Raw genomic sequence first — 23845 nt, 5'->3', positions numbered from 1 at the left:
ACACTTTGTCCAGGATCTCCGGGGCTCTCCTGCTTCACCGAGGTCCTACTAAAAACAACAACCACACTTCCTGCTTCCTCTCCCCTTTATAAAGAGGAACTCCAATCAGCCGCTCCCTGTATTCAACTCCGCCTCACTGGCAGCTGGGCTAGAGTAAAATCTCCCCTCCCACACAGGTGCAACAACCGTAAATAAACACAAAAACATGCAATTAATCCAAAACAAACTCAAAAACAAAACCAACAAAACTTAGGGGGGGGGGGGGGGTTTCTCTCCGTCCTTTCCCACCATGCTATACTCCGTAACAGACACACCATCCTCTGGTGAAAACTTACCTCAGACTTTGTAAGAGCTGTTTGACCGAGCAGGGGGAGGATTTTGGGATGAGTTGAAAAGTAGCTCTGTGCTGCTTACTCTGTAAATCCCTGTAAAATAAAAAACAGCAAGTGGAAAAAGAGACTGTTATTACAAATATAGAGATAAAATAGAATATTTTTCAGTGTGCATATATAATGATAATGATCATTTTGACACAGATGAATCTTTGTCTTTCCTCCTTGTCCTTGAAAACACCCAGACTGAAGGGCAAAGTTGAGACGAACATACAGGTGAAAAAGTGCCAAAAAGCAAATTTCTTTTTGCCTTGGCTCGCTCATCGCTGTAAATTAGGCTCATATTCCTGGAACTGGTCCAGGGGGGGCATTTCATCTCCTGCAAGACAATTCCTGACTACCACGTTAGAGATGGCTGGCACAAATCAGAGCTTCACACACCAATCATGTTTGTTCAGTGTGTTGCCAGGCTGCAGCTGAGACGGGTTGCAGAGCCAAAAGCAGCCAGCACAGAATGATGAACTGTGAGGCCAGCTATTTGCTTTAACATTAAGCCAGGGCACATTATTTTAAGCCACTAAGAGGGTACTAACATTGCACTAAAGTTCAATTAATCATTATAATGTGCCCTTTTGCTTTGACAGAAAACAGACAGATGTGTAAGTATAAGCCTGTGATCCTGTGTAATACAGTCAGGGAAGGAGGACAGTTTTATTTGATTGGGAAGCAAACTTCAGACTAGCTTAACATAGCACAGAGACAGGAAAAAGCAAGCAAACTTGTGGTTTTACAGACACTTACACGTTAGTAATGATGTGTCCTTTTTCATCCTAGCTGTGGAGAAAGCAAGGTTAGCTTTTTCTCCTATTTCTACTCTGTAATGTAACTGAGAAGGAAACTCTTCAAGCTTCTCTCTGTTCTGTGAAAAGCAGCCTGAGGAGTGCAGAGCACTTTGCGCTCATTTTCACAAACAAACATTTTAGTGACTATTTCATTTGAAATATTACAATAATAGTAGAACCTAAATAGCCCTGTGTTAGCCCTTTTCAGCTTTATTTGACAGACAGAGTGAAGAAAGGACAGGAAAGCCGTGGCACAGAGAGGACATGACAGACATGTACGGGCTTTGCTTTTGAAATCAAACGTCAGAGTGTTAACATCTCAGGGCGTAATCATATAAATCTTCTTAAACAATATTTTGTTCATGCTAATATAACTACTCAGTGTGTTCAGTGTTATTCTCTTTTTAGATGCAAATTAAATATGTGATGTGATGGCCTCGGATGGTCCGTGTTTGCATGTTTGTGTTGGTGTTTGTGATATGAATCTTTGCCCACTGCTAACAAACTTTTGACACAGGGCCATGGCTCAGTAGCCCCTTTGAGTGTGTGTGTGTGTGTGTGTGTGTGTGTGTGTGTGTGTGTGTGTGTGTGTGTGTGTGTGTGTATACACTGAAAAAGCAGGGCTATGCAGTGCAGACAAGTGTGTGCGGTCATGACAGCTAATCTGTGAGCAGGTGTGGACTTTGAACACATACACACAGTAAATCAGTGAAATCTTGCTGTCTGTGGATGATGCACGACATCACCAGAGGCACATCACTCACACTGTCATGACATGCGTTTGAGCCAAACTGGCTCACCCTCTCTGAAGTCGCAGGAAAGATTTGTCAAATGTTTGGTTTTGATTTAACTAACGTGGAAAGCCGAACAAGTTTAAAAGCAGACAGACTTTTATGTAGCATTCATATAAACTCTGAAAAATGAAGGCTTTGCAAAAATGAACAGTGTATTCAAGCCTTGTCTTGTTTTTTCTTATTGCGTTATAAGACACATTGTTTTCAAACTGAGGTACATTCCTCATCCTGTATTTGGTGAAAAACAAAATTGTATCTGTTGGAAAGCTTGTAAATAGTTTTTCTTGTGTGTCAAACAATAATTGTTATTATTTCCTGTTTTCCAAGACTTGGAAAAATTACATATTTAGATTGCCTTAGATTGCAATTAGACTTATGTAGACACTGATGATGGCTCAGACTTTAAGATGGTTAAACTTCCTCGGCTGGGCTATAGCTGCTGTACATTTGAATTCAAACACATTGAAAAACAAAGCAAAACCCTTGCACAAGACCTTATGAACAATAAGTTTGAGTCAGAAAACAAAACATTGAATACTAGATAAAACCTAAAAGATTGAATCCGCCAAAGTAATGAAATACAATAAAATTATAACTTACACAGAGTAATAAAAGTAAAGCGTATAATACCTAAAGCATACCCAAAAAGCCAGCCTGAGAGGGGAAAATGCATTCAGCTGTTCTCAGGTCGATAGATAGATAGATAGATAGATAGATAGATAGATAGATAGATAGATAGATAGATAACCAGTTTGGATGTGTGACAATCATGTTGGTAACATCGGATCACATGACTATGGCCCCAGTCACAAAGGCCAGTTTAGCAACAACTGGTAATGAGTGAAAAATCTCTCCTGACAGGTTGTTGGAGGTTAATGGTAGTTGCCTGGAGAATAATATGCTAAAGTCACACAGGCCTACAGACCCGTCAGTGGCAACCACCTGTTGCTATGGAAAAATGTGCAATCGCCACTCTGTTATCAAAACCTCTTTGTGACTGCTTTGGTCACTGACATATTGCAGCGGTCATAGTTTGAGTGGAAGCGTTGGCCTTGTCTACAAACACAGGGCAGCTACTCTCCAAGCTGAAGTGAAACTGTGAAAGTACGACACAAAGCAGAAAAGGAGACATGCATGAAACACGCCTCCTGCAGCACTGCGACACATTTTTACTTTGAGGGTGAGTGCCTGTGATCAAGTTAGACTATCAAACATGAAAAAATAAAGCAACAACATCAACCAGTAGGAGGTTCCTGTTAGTACAATCCAGCAACCCCAAGGCCACCAGTCAGCGAATACATGTTTCCCTGGCAACCAGTGGTTGAGCAATGTGTAAACGATTTTGTGTCAAAAGCCTCAAAATAACAGAGTTTGATTTATATACAAATATTTTGCAAACATATATGTATGTTGCACCAGGTACTTTTTGAGTTTGGGTTACAAGGCATGGTTGACCTACGTTATACTCCAACCAGCCACCAGGGGGCCATGGACCTCACGTGTAGGCTGGGATGCTATTACCGTCACATTATACGGCAGATGTCTTTATTAGAGTGAAATCTAATTTCAATCCCACATTCAGCTTTGACTCTATACTTGTGACTGGTTTATATCTCCTGGGAGATAACCCTCCCCACAGACAGAGGACAATAGCTTTTCACCAAGTTTTCTCTCACAGTGTATTTGACCCAAACACAACAAGATATCTGAATTGAAGCATCTTTTGAGCTCTTCTGTTGTCAGTGTCTTTCCCCGATGTCCCCATGTAAGGCACTGGAGCTGTCAGTGTTAGACATGGTCTGTGGGTTATCAGTGCTGGAAGCTGCTTTCCAGTGCAGGACAGGACGGCTAAGCAGACGAGCTGACAGGCTGACAGGTGTCAGCTCTCCAGGATTCATGCAGATCCAGACCTTGCGCTCCCTGCAATGCTTCAAGAACAGGTGGCTCATGCTGATATATCACACATGGACCTGTTCACAGTGGACACACACACACACACACACACAAACACACACACACACAGTCTTCAGAAAAACACACAGCCTCAAAAAAAAACACCCAAAGAAAACTGATGCAATACAGCCAAGCATGAGGTGTTTGACAGGCATCAGTAAACATGCATATATGCAAGTGTGGTTATAGTCACATTTAAAGATGATAAACAATAGAAGGGGAAATATTTTATGTATAAGCTCCATACAGTTACACATCACAAGTATAATTCTCACATATTTAATATATTCAGCTTTAAAAGTTGTCCCAATATACAAAGGCTGCCATTAAATAACTGTTGTGGGAAAAGTTCACCATGTTAACTCCTCATTTCTCGACCTGCATCCTTCATGTAAAGCTGAGATCAGAAGTTCTTGTGGATATGAGCAAATATCAGAGAGCAGAAATCACTCATCTGTTTAAGTGCTCTGCAGAACACTGGTCAGTACTTAGAAAGATCAGACCATAGACTGAGGCTTGGGTCCAAATCTGACTCCTGACACTCTCACATTGTTTGCACATTTGTGTGGCTGCTGTTGCAAACTGTTACTCCAATGATGCAGTGAATCAGTACATTAAAGCAGAGCACTTTCTTTGAGTCTATTATGGATTTTTACATGACTTTACAAGTCTTTTATAATTAATTATCTTGATTTTTGTTGTTAAAAATGTTAAAACAAAATGAACACACAGAACTAAAAAGATAAGAGGAAGTATTTTAGAAATCTTGTTATGAATTCTTGGATCAAATAGATTTTCCAGCAGGTGATGGACAAGAGCAAAATATCAGATAATATCAGTATGAATCACTATTAATAAATAAGTTCCTGTTTCACAAACATGCCCAAAGCTTGCCAATATATTTCTATCTGACAGCTTAATTAAAAAAGACTCATTCAGCAGTTGGAGGTGTGACTCCACACTGAGTTACATCTGTCATGGGTTGAGGAGAACATTGGTAGTCTACAGATGGAAATACCTTTTCTACATCAAATAATGAAAGTTTCTCTGTAATAGAAACTCTCACAGAAAATATCATTACATTTGACAACATGCAGCACAGCTTTGTGAAGAAGGACTCACACTTCAGCAGAACATGCTTGAAACAAGTCCGTGGACTTCTAACCTTAACTGGCTTTTCTCCAGTCACTGGACCTCACCTCCAGTGGACATTTATGGGGCACTTGACGGCATACCTGATATCACAAGAAGCCAGCGCCAGATCATGCTGATATATCATTGGCTATCAGTTTTGCAGCCTTTCACTCAGATTTTTAAGCTCAGCTTATATGACGTTTAGCATGAAATTAGACAAATGCAAAATAGTGTAAAATGTTTAAATGACCCATCCATCTAGGGTCACAGGTCAGGATCACATCAAAGTGTGCAATAGACACTCCGGTGCACCGCTTCCATGTCACCCTCTGCCTCTCCAAAACATGAAATAGACAACCATGCAGACGTTACAGTAAGTTGCAGTAATTTGCAGTAATTTGCAGTAGCAGAAGAGGGATTTATTTGATTTCAAACATGAAAATAACCATGGGAAAGTGTTTAAACAGACATTTTTAACATATTTATATGTATATAAATTTTAGCTGTCTAGCAAAATCATCTCAGGTGATGAAGGATGACGCCAGAATCTACTGTATATGTGTTTTTGCTAATTACCAACTTGGCTTTAAATATATTATCTCCCTCTGCTGGAAAATGCATGCAGAGGTTGTGAGTCCATTTCAGTTTGGAGAAGCGCCAGACGGACACAGTGGACCGGCGTGTCTATTACACATTGTGCTGTGATACTGGGTCGCACAGGTGGGCCAAGCCTATGTAAGCTGGCAGTGGATAAAAGTGCAGGGTACAAAAAAATAACTATAAAATATCCATATTAAATAGTAATATTCCAGCACCTAGGGCACTGGGAAAATCCCCCATAATGACCTGAACTCAGAGCCCCAGTGACTATGGAAATTTGTTCTGGTGATACAGACACCTGGAGATGTTTGGACACATGTAGCTAAGTTTGTCTCAGTCAGTATAGTTCAGCTTTACTGTAAAAACACAAACAGTTTTTACTATTGTTCCAATCACTACTGTAAGTATGAGACAGTACAAGCAGTGCTTTCAGGTTGCACAGGTAGTTTTCCACCACGATGGCACATGCATAGGTATAGCTGCACAAAGGTTTGGTGTTACATGAGGAGGATAGGGCTGCAGAAAAGCATCAAACAGGACCAGTGTCTGTTTCTTTGTGTAAGGTGGAACAGAACAGACACTGTCAGTCCCAGAAAACGATCTCATGCACATTCCTGACCAAACAGACTCAGAAATGGAGTCCATGGGAGTGAGCACCATAAAGGGCTCCATAAAGGGTCCATGCAAAGCCTCCTGGAGTGAAACAGAAGATGAAAGTTAATGTGATGGTTAATAAATAAAACGTTTGAACCCAAAAGAAGACTTGCAACCCCCAATACAACATGCACACTGGTAATGTGCCTCATTTTTGTGCAGTCCTTGATGATCTTATAGGGTTTTCACAGAAAAGCCGCAGCTACGACGAGCATAATTATTTAACATGTTTTATGTTTACAGTGGAAATACACCCTCTGACATCTGTACTGTAGAAGTCATATAATGCATGAAGAAGTGTAGGGAACGCCTGAACAAATACATGTAGTTAGTAAATATAATATCTATAAATAATTAACATGTGTAACAAACAAATCAATGGACAATCTGCTAACGAATTAACTGAAATGTAATTTTAACATCCTTTTTACTAATCATATAAAATTTGAGATCTAAACTTTAACTGGTTTTATATCTTTTATTTATTAAATAAACATTTCATGTCAGTGAAATGATGCTAAACTGAGGCGTGTATTTTTACTGCGTTTTCAGGTGAAAATAAACTGCATTATTATAAACAAGAATAACAGGAGAAATTTATAAGATAACTTCTGTTACATGTTTTTTACAGTGTTGATATGTTTCCAGTCCATCAGAGGAATAACATTAAATAACATTTTTAAATCTTTTTTTTTTTTAGGAAAAATGAACAATACAAAGACTATTTGTACTGTACTTTGTGTTTAGGTGACTGTTTGCAGGTTTCTTTGTGTATCAAACACATTTGTTGTTTTTGTATCCACATTTGTTGTAGAATAATACTCACGAGTATCATTTTGTAGCTCAAAGCATTCTCTCTCTGTGTGATTACTCAACAACTCACTGTTTCTTTAAGATAAAAAAAAAAAACAGGAAAGATGAGAGAACAAAAGCACTGAGTCAATGTTATTCCATCACTGGCCCTGTAATAAAAGGTGCTGCTCGACTGAACTCGTTCAGTTGCTTTTCATGAAATGTTCAGTGTCAATTAGAGGAACAGAGAAAACAAAGTGTTAACTTATTGGCTAAGACATGAACACAAACAAGGGGGAAAGGGTGGAAGAAAGTATAGAAACAACATGCCATGAAAAATGATAACATTAACAATATTTATTCCAAATATCCTGTTCATTCTTTTACAGAGTTTGCAAAAAGGTTGCATGTTTTTGTTGTATATAAGATCTAGAGTTCTTATACTATCACAACAAGAACTATATATACTAGAAACAACAAGAATGCCGAAGATGGCGCGGCCACGTCCAGACACCTTCCTGACCGCTCCGCTCCGACTATCAACTTTTCTCGGTTTTTTTGCTCTGGTTTACATTCCAAAATCCTCTAGTTTTATAGTATACGACAGCAGATCACTTATTCACTTAATGAGAGGACCCGAGCTTGAAGGATAAAGACCGCCTGCAGGGGCGAGTGCAGATTTTTGTTTTTTACCCTTAATTGGTTACCTGATACAAGATATAAGGTATGTGACATTAGTGTCACACTAATGTCAGACTTATCACCCAAAACACTTTGAAACATTGCTAGATGATGGTCAGATGAAGACAGGTGTAATAAACTGTACTACAAAAAGAACTTACTGAATGTAACTGTACACTCAAAAAAATAACTCTTTAAATGAACATAAAAAAATCATGGAAAGAATTTCCACGCGATTAAATTGCTTTATTTTAGCATTATGAAATTCTGTTACTCCAACTTAATGCACTCAAGTTGGACCAACTTAATTAAAGATTGATGAATCAACGTATTTACTGCATTTTGATCCAATATATTTTAATAGTGTTGATCCAACTTAAAGAGTTTTGTTCCAACTCAATTCAGTAGGTTTTCTCCAACTAATTTACTAAATTTGGTCCCAGCTTAAGTTAATTGAGTTGAACCAACTCATACAAATTAAGTTATTCCAACACAAGTCTTTAATGCTAATAGAAAGCAATTTAATCACGTGGAAATTCTTTCCATGATTATTTTAAGTTAATTTAAAGAGTAATTTTTTGGAGCATTTAACAAAGTCTAGAGTCTGGTTAACATACATTTCACTATTACATCTAAAAGGTAAATAAAAATTTGTCATACACATCTTTTTGTTTTCTCCAATTTATTGAATTTATAGCAAATTTCACATAATGTATAAAGAATACATGAAATGCAAGTACAAGTTACATAACAGAAAAAAAAGTAGTGGACAAAGTGGAAAGTTAACCTGTTAAAACAATTTTTAACAACAATGAATGGCTGAATCAGGTGATTTTCCGATGACCAATACAACTACTTTGAAGGTCAACAGATGCACTTTCAAAAAAGAAAATATCTGCAATTATTTTAGGTTCATGATCCAGATACATGGTGTAGCTGTTGTAATGGAAACATTTCTCAACGAGAAAATAGTGTTTTGAGAACCTGTACTTTGTGTGCTGTTGAATTGTTCGTGTGCATCTAATTCCATAAGAATCTTCTGCAGGACCTCAAAGGTGTACCTGAGTTCCAGAGGGTAGCTCAGGTTCAGTGAATAGACCAGACCAAGCAACATTGTCACTGCAAAACTACATTGCCCAACTCACCCATCACTTCCACCCCCTCTAGAACAATCACAACATCCTGAGGGTCATCGCCAGGCTCAACACCCTCTGACCGAATGACACAGATTCCAAAGACTGTCTCTGCTATGGCAGTGGCGATGCTTGTTATCAACTTCCTGTGACAATAAAACAAACAAAAAAAAGATAATGATTTCTCACTAATGTCCATTGCAAACAGTTTTAAAAGTAAATATCTGTTTTACATTAATGTAAAATACCTAAAAGCTTTATTCATTCAAGCCTTATAATAATGTAAATGTAATCAAAAATGACTGCCCGATATTTTTCCTGACTCAAGAGAAGTTCATTCAATACCTCAACAATGTCCTGTCTTTCAAAATCTTGAGTTGTGATAGGGGTGACTGTGGCACAGGAGGTAGAGCAAGTTGTCTACTGGTTTAATCCCTGGCTTCTCTAATCTGATACTACAACTATCAATGGGTAACATACTGAACCCCAAGTTGCTCCTGATACATCCATTGAAGTGTAAATGTTACATAAAAATCTTGTATGAATGAGGTTATTATAATGATATTATAATAATGATAGTATAAAACACTCAAGAATGGTGTGTGTAGTATCCAGTGAGAAACTTAAAGCTCTTACTTTTCCTATTTTAAAAGGTATTTTTTACAGCCACCGGTAATTTATAGGAAAACCCCATCCCCTGAAACTTTTTGTATGTAGTTCAAGCTTATCTTTGATCATCTCCTTAGTTAAGGATACAGGCAAGTTAACATACCAGGTAATCCTTCACCAGCTTCTCAGGATCTTCATTCAGGTACACGCAAAGACCTTTGGCGATGTATTCTCTTCTGATTTCAACAGCATCAGTCTTTATACACAGAGGGGGAAAAAAACAAATATATACGGAAATCCATCTCAACGACCTAGCAGTGGGATTAAAGAACTTTTAGTTGAATTACCAGGAATTTGTGAGAAATACAGAGGCTATTGTTTTACAGTCTTAATCTTTTCAAATAGTATTTATGCATTTTAGACAAGTCTGTCATTTTAATATTGTTTTGTAATTTGTGTATTAATTTAATCATGCCATACCCCCAATTCAAGAAAGTTTAGATGATGTGTACATAAAATCAGAATGCAATGTTTTCTTGGTCTCAAAACTATATGTCACTTACAAATGAATATATTACATTTTTAACATGGGAATGTGATCATTTTTAAGAAAAATATTAGCTCACCATGAATTTGATGAACTGGCCTACCAGCTCTCCAGACCTTTCACCACCTGATAAGATTAAACATGTATTATCTTTACAGGAGGGAACTGCATGTCTCCAAGTTTGTTAAGTAGAAAAATATTTAATTTCAAAAAAATTAAAAAACAGGAAAACTTATCTGTTCATGTTTTGTCTTTCCTCCTCAGTGTACTAAAAACACATAAATTGTTAAATAAACCACTGTCCATCAGTTGCAACTTACAAACTTACAAATTTCAACAACCCACACGTAAAATGTAAATTTATCACAACAGTCTCTGTGGTAGAGCCAAACTAGCTTATGTGCAGAGGTTAAGTTATAAACAATATCTATATTTGGAGTAGCTAAGTCTTTCATATTAGGCTATCATGCTAGCATGACATTGTGCTATATTCTTGCACTAACATGTTAGCTAGCTAGAATGGCATAAACAAACAGATATTTTTTAAAAAACAAAACAAAAAAACAAATGTGAATAAATAGAACTGAAAAGAATCGACAAACTAATGATACCTTTGTGCAAAAAGTATTTTCATCAAGATGGATGAAGATAGATTCACTCTTACCTTTCCAAGATGACCGCGAAGCAAACCATGTGCTTTCCTGCCTCTTGTTGTTTAGAATCATGTCATATCAACAAGAATAAATTTAAAAGGCGCTAAGTTGGTAAATTTCATGTAGATCTTATATGATTTTATTACGTTCACCTTAGAAACATAAATTCATTGTGTTCAAATTACATGTTAGAGTCTTGTAAATGCAATAACCACCAAATTTCACTTTTTTGAGTGTAGCTGATTAAAGCATGGTCAGTTTTTTTCTACAGCCACCACAGCTGGACTGGCCATCGGGCATACCGGGCATTTGCCCGGTGGGCCGCTGGCGATTTTTTGTTTTTATGGGCCGATCAATTTTTTTATTTTTTTTTTGGAAGGGTATAAATAATGAAAGGTGTTGGATTGGCCAATTGGTCATGATCGACTCTGGGCTGGACCAATTACAGCCGAGGAGGTCGGATGCACCCTCCCCCTTGTTTAGTAATCTTATAGACAAACTAAAGAAAATGGAGAACAAAAAAAGGAAAGGAGGTGCAGAAAAAATTAGGGCCAAAAAGAAACAAGCCCTTCAGGCAGACGCTGCCAAATGTGTAAAAATAACTGAATTGTTTGGCGGTAGCTATGGCATAGCTTCCACAGATTTAGCAACATCAGCAAGTGGTGGAGGCCAGAAGGGTGGATGAGGGAAAGGGGAGGCAAGAGGAGGAGAGACCCGAGGTGGCCGCCGGTCATAGTGGCAGAGGAACTGAACTTCAGGTAAGAAGTTATGACCTGCTGTCTATCTGTGTCAGATATAAACCAAGTTTAGTTGTAGTTTGTTTTCGTTGTGCTGACTTTTTACAGTCGCTTAGAATAACTGGTACTGCGTACTAGCTAGCATGACGGAGTTTATATACTGCTGGGCGGGTGCTATGAAGTTACTGATAGTAAATTTTATTTTATGCTTAAGGTAGTTTCTCAAACTCCTCAAAATCTTAACAAATTGTGCCAATCCTTACATGTTGCACCAGGCTGATTTATCATCAAAAGTGGAGAAGTCTGTGACAGAGGAGACAGAAGAGCAGCAGAGAGAGATGGAGCAAGAGAGAGAAATAAAAGAGCTGGAGAGAGAGATGAAGATGGAGAGATGACTTTATGTCATCCATGAGGGATGCATTTGACATATGTTTCACATATTATAGCCCAACAAGTTACTTATAGCAATTTAAATACGAGCAATCAGTTTTTGGCAAATACCGGAAATCAGTTTTTGCCAGACAATCACTTTTTGGCACAACACCGGCTATTGCAGTTAATAATACAACAGCTTCTTGCCATTTTTTGTGTTTCTTTTTATCACTGTGTAACTGAGTTCAATTGAACGCCTGCATGCGCTAGTACCTCTTGCCACAAGTTCCCAGAATCCTTTGCAGTTTTACCCCTGAATGACATCACATTTTTGGTGGGCCGGTCTCTAGTCAAAATGCCCGGGCCAATTTTTTGTCCCAGTCCAGTCCTGACTGCCACCAAAAGAAATATGCCCATAAATGTGTGAAAGTGCCTCCTGGAAAAATCTGAAAAACTTTAGAGTACAGCAAAAAAAGTTTAACAGGAAAAAATATTTCAGATTAAATGTTGAGTTTTGTAACTGTTAGCCACACAGTGCCTCGTGTTGCGTGTGCTAATAGGCCTTTCACCATTTACAATAAACCATATTCCCACTGCAATGAAAAACCTAATTAGGATCTGTTCACTGAAATGTTGCCAAGGAGCGAGAGAGACTAATACCTGTGAGGCTACAAGCATAAAACTGTACCTTGAAAAAAAAACTATAACAAAATGATTGGCAAACATTAAACTGTATTCTCTGTGAGAAAGATTGTTTGTTTGTTTGTTTGTTTGTTTGTTTGTTTGTTTGTTTGTTTGTTTGTTTGTTTGTTTGTTTGTTTGTTTGTTTGTTTGTGAAATGACAGATTCTGTTGAAATGTTTCAGGAAACAAAATGACCACTGCTTGTCAAAAAGTGAGAACACACAAAGTTCAGGGAGCCTCCAGAACATGATTGGCACTCCCCCTGGTGGCCAGTGTTCAGATTAACGTTTCAACCAAAGGAATTTATCTATGTAAGCCATAAAAATATTTGATGCACTTAGAATTTTAATGTTACTTTTGCTGTCAGTACCAGAAAGTAACACAAAAAATTTATAACTGGAAGCTTGTCTCAAAGGAAGGCCATGTGTAGAGAGTCCTTATTACCTTAATATTTATACAGTGACCGTTTGGATTTATTCCTTTATAAACAACTCTTCACATTATTACCTCACATAAGGGGTGCAAACAGATGAAGATACGTAGCACTCGGACCATAAAAAATATATTCAAGTACCAACAGTCTTATTTACACTAAGAAACAAAACAGCTCCTTTTTTTGCAGTCTAAACAAAACACTCCTTCTAGTTCTTATTTCTTTTCTTCACTAGATCTTCAGTCTAATCTCAAACGTGCAATCCAGTCCAGGATTTCAGTGCTTCTGTAGCATCCAGGTGAAAGTCTGCACATTTCAGAAGGTTACAGGAAATATAGATGGAGTCTTCCAGCGGACACATGCCTCCAGCACCTTCCTGTTAAAGGGATTAATCAACTTCTTTGCCAGCTTTGCTCGTAATATACGATCTGTGCATATTCTGACCTCGAGCCACTGCTGTCCCCACCTCAGCTGGCATCTCCTGCTGTTCTCATGGGTGTGTGTCTAATGCTTGCACCAACCAGGAACAATCGGTGAGTTTTGGGAGGGTATGTGGGCGTTTCCAGGCATGTTTAACAGGCTGTCACAACAGTTACTCATTAAAGGAACAGCTGAGCACTAGTTATTGAACTCTTCGCAAGAAATTGTCAAAACCCTTCAAAGAGCAGAGCAATAGTGGAAGAATCAAAATCCCAGAAGACAGATTTGGATACACTCTTCTGTTTTCATAGCAAGTCCTGTTGCAATGCAAATTACTCATGTAGAATATTTGCAGTTGAAGTGTTGAACTTGTATTTGGAAGCTGCTGATCCGAACGTTCAATATGAGTTCCAAAGAGATGTGGTTACAATTATAGGAGCTCTTCACTCGAATAAATAAAACTAACTAACAGAGGGCCAGTGCTGCAACAGCAAAAAGTCTGGAAGATTGTCCAAGTGGAGGATTGCAAATTACTGCTTTATAGCACCTAACCAGATCAAGAACACTTTATAATACAGCTGAAATCTTAAGCTCCATGTAGTGCAGCTTAAAGTGCAGCTGCACTGGTTCTCACGTGGTGTTCATTCAGAATTCACCTACTTTTTTTCAAGTTTCAATTCTTTACATTTCTGTTTTGATCTTTAACTAAACACACGCTGTAAGCTGCAATTTCTTTATTAGAAGGGCAGCGTCAACAGATCCTTTCCAGTACTGCACCTTCTGGATAGCAGTCTGACAAAATGACAGCTATCTCACTTCTTTTAACTTCTTTGGAAGCTAGCATATGTTATAACTGACTTTGACACTTGGAATGAAGTGTCTGATGACTCTGACATCAGAGCCATGCTCTGATACTGATGAGATTATGCGTCTAATCTGACATGTGATGGTTTCTATGAAATAGTGCAAATCAGCAAAGTTTCTTCAAGGAATACTTTGTTGATTTCGTTTTGACATAAATCAGGCAGTAGATGCATTTTTCAACATCTTGCAAAGTTGTGCACCGGAGTGTCTATTGCACACTTTGATGTGACCCTGATCTGTGACCCTAGATGGATGGGCAAAGTTACATTCGCTGAGAAAATGATGTGGGAAACAGACTGCAACCATCCTGCTTCTTGCTCGTTTTCACACGTTGTATTTAACTCTGCTCTTTTGTCTCTTCTCTCTCTGCTTTGTGCAAATGATTTCCTATATACTGCATCTCTTTGTGGTATCACTCTTCCCTATAACAAAGGGCAGCGGTCGGTTGCTGCTTTAGCATATATATATATACATATATATATATATATATATATATATATATATATATACATATATATATATATATATATATATATATATATATATATATATGTATACACATACACATATACATATATATATATATATATATATATATATATATATATATATATATATATATATATATATATATATCAGAAAGCCAGTGTTTCAGTGTTTTGTTGCTAAACAGAGACAGACAAAGAGTGTACAGTCAACCAGACAGCCAGTAGTGGGTAATGTGGGCTAAAAAGGTCAGCACAGCTGATGGCTTCATCCATCTAAAATGGCAGCTGACCTGCGAGAGTGGGTTCAGGGTCACTGTGGATGAGACTGGGATTTACAACAAGAACAGACGTTCAATGCAAGAATGCAGAACAGAGCGTTGATTTATTTTTGTTTCTTTCTGACGTTATTCCCCTAAGTTTGTGCTGTTTCATGAGGACAGCTTTTTCTGTTTCCGCTTTGTGTTTACATTTCATTAAGTTGACGACGTGTCCTAATACCTCTCGTTCATCTCATCTCCAGTGAGGAGTTGCAGCAGGCTTTGTGATAGCTCCATCCGTCTAATTTGGCAGCTGACCCCTGCACATTTGTGCTGAAAGAGGGAGGTGGGACACAGAAATGAGGAAACTCAGATGCAGATGAAAAGTCAACACAGGATGAATGAAATGGAAAAGAAACTTCACATCCTATTTTTGGATTAAAGCTCTAGGTCCTGTATCTCCATCATATCTACAACCTCCTCCCCACCACAGGCTCTCTGCTGATGCCTTTATCCATCTTACATGACAACCAGCCTGTGAGAATTGCTTTGGGGTCATGATGGTTTAAAGCTAGAGAGACAGAAATGAAGAAGGACACAGAGAAAGAGAACAACAAGAAATTGAGCTCATTGTTTCAGAACTGATGTTGAAGGATCTAATCAAAGATCACTACTGAAGTTATTACATCAGGACACTTTCAAAGGAGACCTACAGTGCTACGAAGGTCAACATGTTGCTTGTAATTTAAATAAGTCTAAGTTATCATAAGAACTATAGCAGCCATGTCCGTATGAGTGACCTGGCCATGCAATCATTGTCCTCTCATCACAAAAACATTCTTGGATTAAACATCTGCTCTACCTGTCTGTCAGAAAATTGCTTGTTTCCTCTTTGACTACATGGATTTCCTTTCACAGGTCTAACGCATTCTTGTTAGATTAACTGGTGATTCGACCTTTGTTGGCCATGTCATGGGATGGTGGTTTATCCAAAGTGTACCCCATCTCTGGCCACTGTCAGCAGGGATAGGGTAGAGCGCTCTGAGACTCTGAGTTGGATAATCAGTTAAAAAATGGATGAAACAGTGATATCCAACCACCTCATAATTCTTAATTAACTGTAACATTTAAGACAGTGTAACAGTGATTATGTTCCTTTATTATGTTATTCTTTGCTTATGAGCTGTGTGATAACAGCCTCGTGAATCATACAGCCACAGAGCAGCTGACCAACGAGGAGGACAAAGATGGCAAGGAGGGCAAGATAACGAACACCAAACTGGCTTTCATGCACCCGTTGCTGTGTTACTGAATAGGGATGTTCAATATTTCTTAGTCAAATAAATGAAGAAAAACATTTAGAGTAACCGACTAAAACTAAGAAAAACTCAGATATCAAGTTAAGTTTGAGGACCGTTAATTGCAAATGTCAAAAACTGTCTAAACAAAGGCATCTGGAACCATTGATCACACTGTTCAATAATAAATTGTGACTGAAAAGTTTGGTGCTGACAAATGGTAAATGACCTGTATTTGTATAGCACTTTTCTAGTCCCTAAGGACTCCAAAGCGCTTTACACAACCAGTCATTCACCCATTCACACACACATTCACACACTGGTGATGGCAGCTACATTGTAGCCACAGCCACCCTGGGGCGCACTGACAGAGGCGACAAACCAGCTACCCTTTGAGGAAATCTCATTTTCATCGCTTGTGAAAAAGAGTTTTTGCAGCCTTGAAAAAACAAAAACAAATAATAGGCCTAAGAAAAACTGAATTCTAACATTTCTCTACAACCATCTCTGGGTTGCAGCTCCATCTGGTGGCAGCTGGTTGCAAAATGTACAGGACACAAGAATGTTGGGTTTATCCAGAGTACCTGGGTAAACTACAAGTGAAACAAAAGTCAAAAGTATGCTAAAACAAAACTTTTGGAATAAAAGTAAATGTAGGTTGCTAAAACTGCAGTGTCCTCTCAGAAAACATTTTGTGCATAATGGAGGGACAATTGTTCAATTTGTGCTCAGCTTTTACATTTGTGACTAGAGACCTGACACATTAATAAAAATCCAGAGGTGGAGGAGAAGGTGTAGGCGTGGGCATGGTGGAACAATAGACTCCACTGTAACCACCCCAATCTAACACCATTGTAGAAATGTTATCATAGCCCTCCACTGTCTGTACAACCAAAGGACTCCATGAGAGACATGTTCAACCCAAGCTGCCGGATTTATTTCAATCATGTGCACTACTACTGGCATTTAAACTATTAAAGATTTAAAAATTCAACTAATTAAAGTGTCTGACCCGCTCTGTCATGCTGTGTCGTCACACAGAGACCATTTGTCTCAGTCAGTTTAACACGTTTGACCTGTGTGTGACTTGTTTAAGTCCCATTGATGAGCTAAAGTTTTTGTTCCATCCATCACATCTTCATCCATTTTTAATTCAAACTGCCATGTCAGCAGAGTGAGTTGGTTGGAACCACAGCTACTTACAGAAGAGCTTTGACATGAGTGAAGAAATTCTTGTTGATGTTTCTGGTACTTAGTATGTAAACTTTACAGGTTCATACATAACACTGCTGATTTATGTTACCTCAGGATAAAGGAGGCAAGTTGATTTTTTTAGCAGTGTGTGAGGAGCAAAATAAGACTAACATATGAAATATTTACATCAGGTCTAATGAGGAGTTCAGCTGGAGTTGAAATGCTTCCAAACCTGACAAACTTTAAGGGGGAAAGAGTACAAACCTGCATCGCTGATGACACCAGGGAAACAGAGTCAGTAGATGACTCTGGAGCATGTGACTGCCAGCCCCATGGGGATGGATTTTCAACCTTTTTTTAACATCAAATGACTTGGCTCGCTTACACAAGACACCATATTCCCAGGCACAGCTAATTATCATTGCCTCAGAAAAATTCACATGTAGTCTTGTAAGATCATGCAACAGCAGCGGGAAAGAGGTCAGAAAGCATGAAATTGCAGAAAGAGAAAATATGATCAAAGGCGAATTTCACAATTACTCTGGATTTTCTAAACATGCAAGTGGATTCCCAGGCATATGCATGAATGTGCCCCATAGCACTCCAGCATGCCTTGTTATGTTGTTTGTTATTCCCACTGTGCAGCATTTAGAAGGAAACGTTAAAAAAATCTTTGGCTGAGGTCATTTGTGTCATCATCGTAAAGTCGTGAACTGTTCAAAGCGCTGCAAGATTTCTTTATTCATTGTTTTATGATAGCAAATACTGAAACTGAAGATAATTCCCAAAGTGGCAAAAAAGGCAGGAATCAGTTCTCTGTGTGTGTGTGTGTGTGTGTGTGTGTGCGTGTGTGTGTGTGTGTGTGTGTGTGTGTGTGTGTGTGTGTGTGTGTGTGTTATAATCCATTCTTAATCACATATGGTTTCACATAATCTGTGGGATAACACACACAGATGTTTCGATCCGTCCGCTCGGTTGTGTATGAAGGTCCAGCTTGCATCTTACAGTGAAAAAGTGTTTGCACCAGCTGATTCCCTGTTGTTTTGCATATTTGTCACATTTACATGTTTCAGATGATGAAACAAATTTGTATTTTGTATTTACTTTGATTATCTTTGTCTAATAAAACTTCAAATGATGATTTCATTGATTAAAGAGAGTGGGGAGAAAAGTTATCCAAACCTATCTGTTCCTGTGTGAAAAAATAATTGCCCCTCCTGTTAAATCATGAATTAACCACATTTTTTGGAAAGGTAAGTTCAGTTTCACTGACTCTCTGGGACTCTCCACCATGTGACCCTGGAACTGAAGAAGCTTCTCGGATGAGAGGTGATACGTCTTCAAGACACTTTTCTTTTCAAGCTCCTTAGATTCAGTTTAACTGAACATTCTCAGGCTTGATTACTGGCAAATCTGTTGAACCAAGAAATCAGTTAAATGCAACCTGTCTAACAAAGTGAAGCAGGCTAAAAGATCTCAACACATCACGCCACGATTTAAAGAATCACCTGAGAGTCACTGACATCTCTCAGTCTGGACAAGCTTACAAAGCCATTTCTAAGCCTTTGGGACTCCAGTGAACCAAGTTGAGAGCCATTATACACAAATGGAAAAAACAATGGTGAACCTTCCCAGGAGTGACCGGCCTACCAAAATTACTCCAAGAGCGCAGCGATGACTCATCTCGGAGGAACCCAGAACAACGTTGAAGAACCAAGGCTTCACGTGTCTCCGCTAAGGTCAGAGTTCATGAATAATCAGAAAGTGTCTGGGTTTAGGAGGCAATCTGTTTTTACTTTTACAGAGAGCCATGTAGGGTTTTTTTTCTCTTAATGAAATGATAAATAATAAATAAATAAGCACCTTAATTTAGATACTGCATTTTGTGCTTACTTATGTTATCTTTGTCTAATATTTATATTTGTTTGATGATCTGAAAAATTTAAAGTGTCACAAATATTTAAAAAAAAATTGGAAATCAGGAGGAGGGCAAACACTTTCACACTACAGCTATTTATTCACCTTTCAGTCACTTTAATTTTAAATCTGTGTAATTTTAATTCTGTGTATATACTGTATATTCTGTGTATTTATTATCTCACTCCTATTGCCTGTTTATGACCTGTCCTCATCTTCAACGCCATGCTGCTCTGTTGTATGTTAATTGCCCCTTGGGGATAAATAAAGTCTTTCTGATTCTGATTCTACTGTACATCCAGGTCACCTTTGAACAGTCTGCAGCTTGGCTCCTATTGGATGTGGTACATGCCTGCCTCTGTGGATCTGGTGCTTAGAGTCGGTTGCTCTTAGCCTTGTACAGTGCCAAACACACCACGCGTCCAACAATCAATGTGTGAGGACTCACAGTCTTTAGTGTAGTCAATCCAGGTGGTGCTCAGGTTGGTCTGTCATGAGAGCAGATCAATGCTGATCATGAAGGATCTCTACGTCTCAGCCTGTCAGGATGAGTGTGTGCTGTGATCAGCCACTTTGTTTCCATTGTAAATCAAACACAGCCCCCTGAAGAAACAATATGACGAAAATGAGGTTCATTGTTCCTATTCCTGATAATTTCTTGGTTATGTGTGTGTGCCCTCTCTCTAACTATTTTGCTGTGGTAATATTTCTTTTCATTTCTGTATGTGAACAGACTGCGCCAGCACCGAAGTCTGCAGAGAGCATTATAAGGTACAGTAAAAAGAGGGAAAGAAAGAAAGTGGAAGCAGTAAAGTCCCAGGAGAGCGCACTGGCTGGGAGGACATGACAGGCATCTTGGAGTAGCATCCTCAGTCCGTATGTTGCCTGTCAGGCGACAAAGCTTCGCCCTGTTGCACACACACCCTGGAGAACGGAGATTTATAACACAGCTGTTCTAAACATGGCTGGAAAACAGATACACATGCATGGAAAAGCACACGGAGAGGAGGGATTTACAACTGAAATGCTGTTAACATGGGGCCTGTTGAGGAACACATGCAAGAGCGGTTTTAAATCCTGAGTGCCGTCTTACGCTGAAGCCACGAGGTACAAATCTCACATGCTGCTCAGTAACATGCTTCACTCTGCACACGTTTTTTTTTCCGTAGGATGAAGTCACATGGTTTTGCATAACCGTTATTTCTCCTGAGGATTGAAGCAGACATGAGGAGGCTCTGCCAGTCATGACAGGATCCGTTTCCACACACCTTAGAGATATCCTTAATTGGAACATACGTCCCATGACACTCTGCTAAAGGCTGCTTCTCCATTTAGTTTTTAACCTTATTTTTTGCTCCACAGCTCGTTGCCCCAGTAACAGTTTACATGTGTTTATGCAAAGTATTAAGTTTTGCTGTTGACACATAAATGGGAATAAATCCATTAAGTCTATTGCATGTGTGTGCCATTGGAGTAGGGCTTTTGTAAATAAGGCAAATACACAATAGAAGCTGTGGAATATTATATAATACAAAGAATTATGTTGGTTAATTACAGACTCATTTCCCCACATGGTGGGTACCACTGGAGATGTCAAGGAACCCAGTGGGCACGAATCCAAAATAAGTGCCCACCTGAAGTTCCACGAGGATGAACTCGGTTGGTCCATTCAAATGAATCGTGGACATTTTTATGGTGCTTTGGATGCTGAAAAGCTTTGTGATGACTTTGACATGAGTCCTTTATTCTTGAAGTTCAGATGCAGTGTCATAATCACAGATCATCCAAGGACACAGAAAAGCCTTAAAGATGCCAAATGCTGATTACACCCCTCACATTAAGTTTTGGTCTCAGATATCTGACATTCTTTTGCATAGCGTTAACACTGCTGGTCTTCTGCAGCACAGGTGTTGGCTTGTTCTCAGCAGGGTGAGGATATCCAAAATCCCAAAGTGTTTGTAACTGGCTTGCACTGTGTGACCCTCACATCAGCAAGCAAATGAATGAATTTACTGAGGATGTTTGAAAGGTACAGCATTATAGCGGCTACCTTCCTGTAGAGTTGCTGATCACTATAAATTACGTTGTGATGTCCTAGCATGTGCTTCTCTCAAATGTCCTTGTAAAGAACCCACGGCACACCCGACCACACGTTCGTGCTTTTCAGCATCCTTTATTAACTCAAGCCCGGCCACAGTCCCACATTCATTAAGCTGGATAATGTGAGGGAAAGAACGTTATCTGCTCAGCAAAGGATCAAACACATGACTGTCTGAGGCATCGAAGATCAAATGACAAGTGACCAAGAGCCCCGAGTAGCAGTTTTTACTCATGAATACATTAGAAAGCAAAGAATCTGGAACTAACCTCATGTCTTGAAGGGTTCTGGTTAACTCCGGTAGATCAAATTCATCGTCAGTGATGACCTAGTCCCAACCTGAACCCGAGCTCTGTGAACCTGAGAAAATAAAAAAGGACTGATGATTTAAAATTCACAGTTACAGACCTGAGAAATGCTGGGAATCCGTTTAAAGTTTTATTGTGATTTCAGCATAAAAACCGAGAGGTCACCTCGAAATCAGCACATAGGAAGCACGGGGAATGAGTCAGTTTTTATTTTACACTGGTCTCCTTGTCTCGCTCAATAATATAACCAGTGGAATGCACAGAAAGTTTATTCTGTCTGGATTTCCAAGATGGCGGCGCGCACAGACGCAGCGGCTCACTGCTCCTCACGTTCGGTGTTTTGTTTTTTACTTTCTCTACGTGTATCTGTGTGGATGTGTGTGCTTTTTATCATTATACATCGAGTAGAGTCCACCTACAGTCGTCAGGACCTTTTGAGTTTGGGATTACGCTGTGCAAGGAGCATTACATCGGACTACCACCACTTTCACAGCATTCCGGAGGACATAATAAGAGCTCCAGGGTCTCCGTGGTTGGTTCTTCCCAGCGGCAAGACAAAGAGGAAACGTAAACAAAGGAGGCGAAAGCGTGGCTGCAGGGCGGGTCCACTAGCTCGGCTAAAGAAACAGCCATTTAAGCCACCGCTTCCGAGTATTTTCCTCTCCAACGTCAGGTCCATAACCAACAAAATCGACGAACTGAGATTACAAATTGCAGTCAATAAGTGTGTACGGGACAGCAGCATAATATTACTCACAGAGACTTGGCTGCAGCCATCAATTCCGGACTCGGCTATTGAGCTAGCAGGCCGCACGGTTCACCGTCACGACAGGAACGGCCACTCCGGTAAGATCAAAGGAGGGGGTTTATGCATCTACACCAATGACAGCTGGTGCAAAAACACAAAGACTGTAGACAGCCACTGTTCCCCGGATTTGGAATACTTGACTGTGAAGTGCAGACCCGTCTACATACCTCGCGAGTTTACTGTTGTCATGGTAACGGCCGTGTATGTACCACCCGATGCTAATGCTAACTCTGCCATGGAGGAGCTGCACAAGACAATAAGCAACCAGCAGAACTCCCATCCAAACGCAGTGCACATTATAGCTGGGGACTTCAACCATGCTGATTTAAGGTCAGTATTCCCCAGATTTGAACAGCATATTAAATGTGCAACGAGGGGGAAAAACACATTGGATAAAGCCTACAGCAACATCCAAAAAGGCTACAGAGCAACCCCTCTACCACATCTAGGTTTGTCAGACCACATGTCCATGCTGTTGATCCCTGCATACACTCCCATTAGGAGAAGAGCCCCCCCAGTCACAAAAACTGTGAAAACCTGGCCAGAAGGTGCATCACATCAGCTGCAGGACTGTTTTGAAAACACGGACTGGAGCGTGTTCGAACATCAGGACCTTGAAGAGCACACAACATCAGTGCTCTCATATATTAACTTCTGTGTCAACAGTGTCACTGTGGACAAACGTCTCCGGGTGTATTCCAACCAGAAACCCTGGATGACTAAAGAGGTCCAGGTCCTGCTGAAGCAACGTGACGCCGCTTTTAGATCCGGTGATGGTATGCAGTACAGTGCAGCCAGATCTCAGTTGAAAAGAGGCATCAGAGAGGCCAAGGCAGCGTACAAGAGAAGGATCGAAGACCACTTCACCACCAACAACTCACGACAGGTATGGCAGGGAGTTCAGCACTTAACCAACTACAAACCTGGCAATACCACGTTGACTGAGGGTAACGCGGAGCTTGCAGAGGAGCTGAACCACTTCTTTGCACGCTTTGAGGTGAAGGGACCAGAGGCAGCAGCAGCAAAAACATCGGACAGCAGCAGCCCAAGCCTCATAGTGCAGGAATATGAGGTGAGGCGCACACTGAGGGCAGTGAACCCCAGGAAGGCCACCGGACCAGATGGGGTAACCGCAAAGGTCCTAAAAGAGTGTGCAGACCAGCTGGCTGGGGTCTTCACTAAGATCTTCAACACTTCACTGTCCCAGTCCTGCATCCCGCCGTGCCTAAAGTCAGCCACAATTG

At 39.7% G+C, this 23845-nt stretch overlaps 1 protein-coding gene and 1 long non-coding RNA gene across 3 annotated transcripts in view; one reads left to right on the top strand and one right to left on the bottom strand.

Moving 5' to 3' along the window:
• Positions 1 to 23845, top strand: part of LOC309688152 (uncharacterized protein) — a 180087-nt gene that overhangs the window by 42331 nt on the left and 113911 nt on the right. The gene's annotated exons all lie outside the window — the stretch shown is intronic.
• On the bottom strand, positions 8009 to 10775 carry LOC309689427. 2 transcript variants are annotated; one of them, XR_014271364.1, is made up of 4 exons: positions 10736 to 10775; positions 10151 to 10339; positions 9688 to 9780; positions 8009 to 9061 (listed from the first exon to the last, which is right to left on the bottom strand). It is a non-coding gene; the product is annotated as an uncharacterized lncRNA (long non-coding RNA). The 2 variants fall into 2 exon arrangements; XR_014271365.1 differs by lacking the exon at positions 10736 to 10775 and adding an exon at positions 10683 to 10729.

The sequence above is a fragment of the Aulonocara stuartgranti genome (genome assembly GCF_965226115.1).
Source record: "Aulonocara stuartgranti genome assembly, chromosome: 2".
In the NCBI taxonomy this organism is placed as follows: Eukaryota; Metazoa; Chordata; class Actinopteri; order Cichliformes; family Cichlidae; genus Aulonocara; species Aulonocara stuartgranti.
Note: the sequence above shows the minus strand (reverse complement) of the source record. Positions and strands in the feature narration are given on the sequence as shown.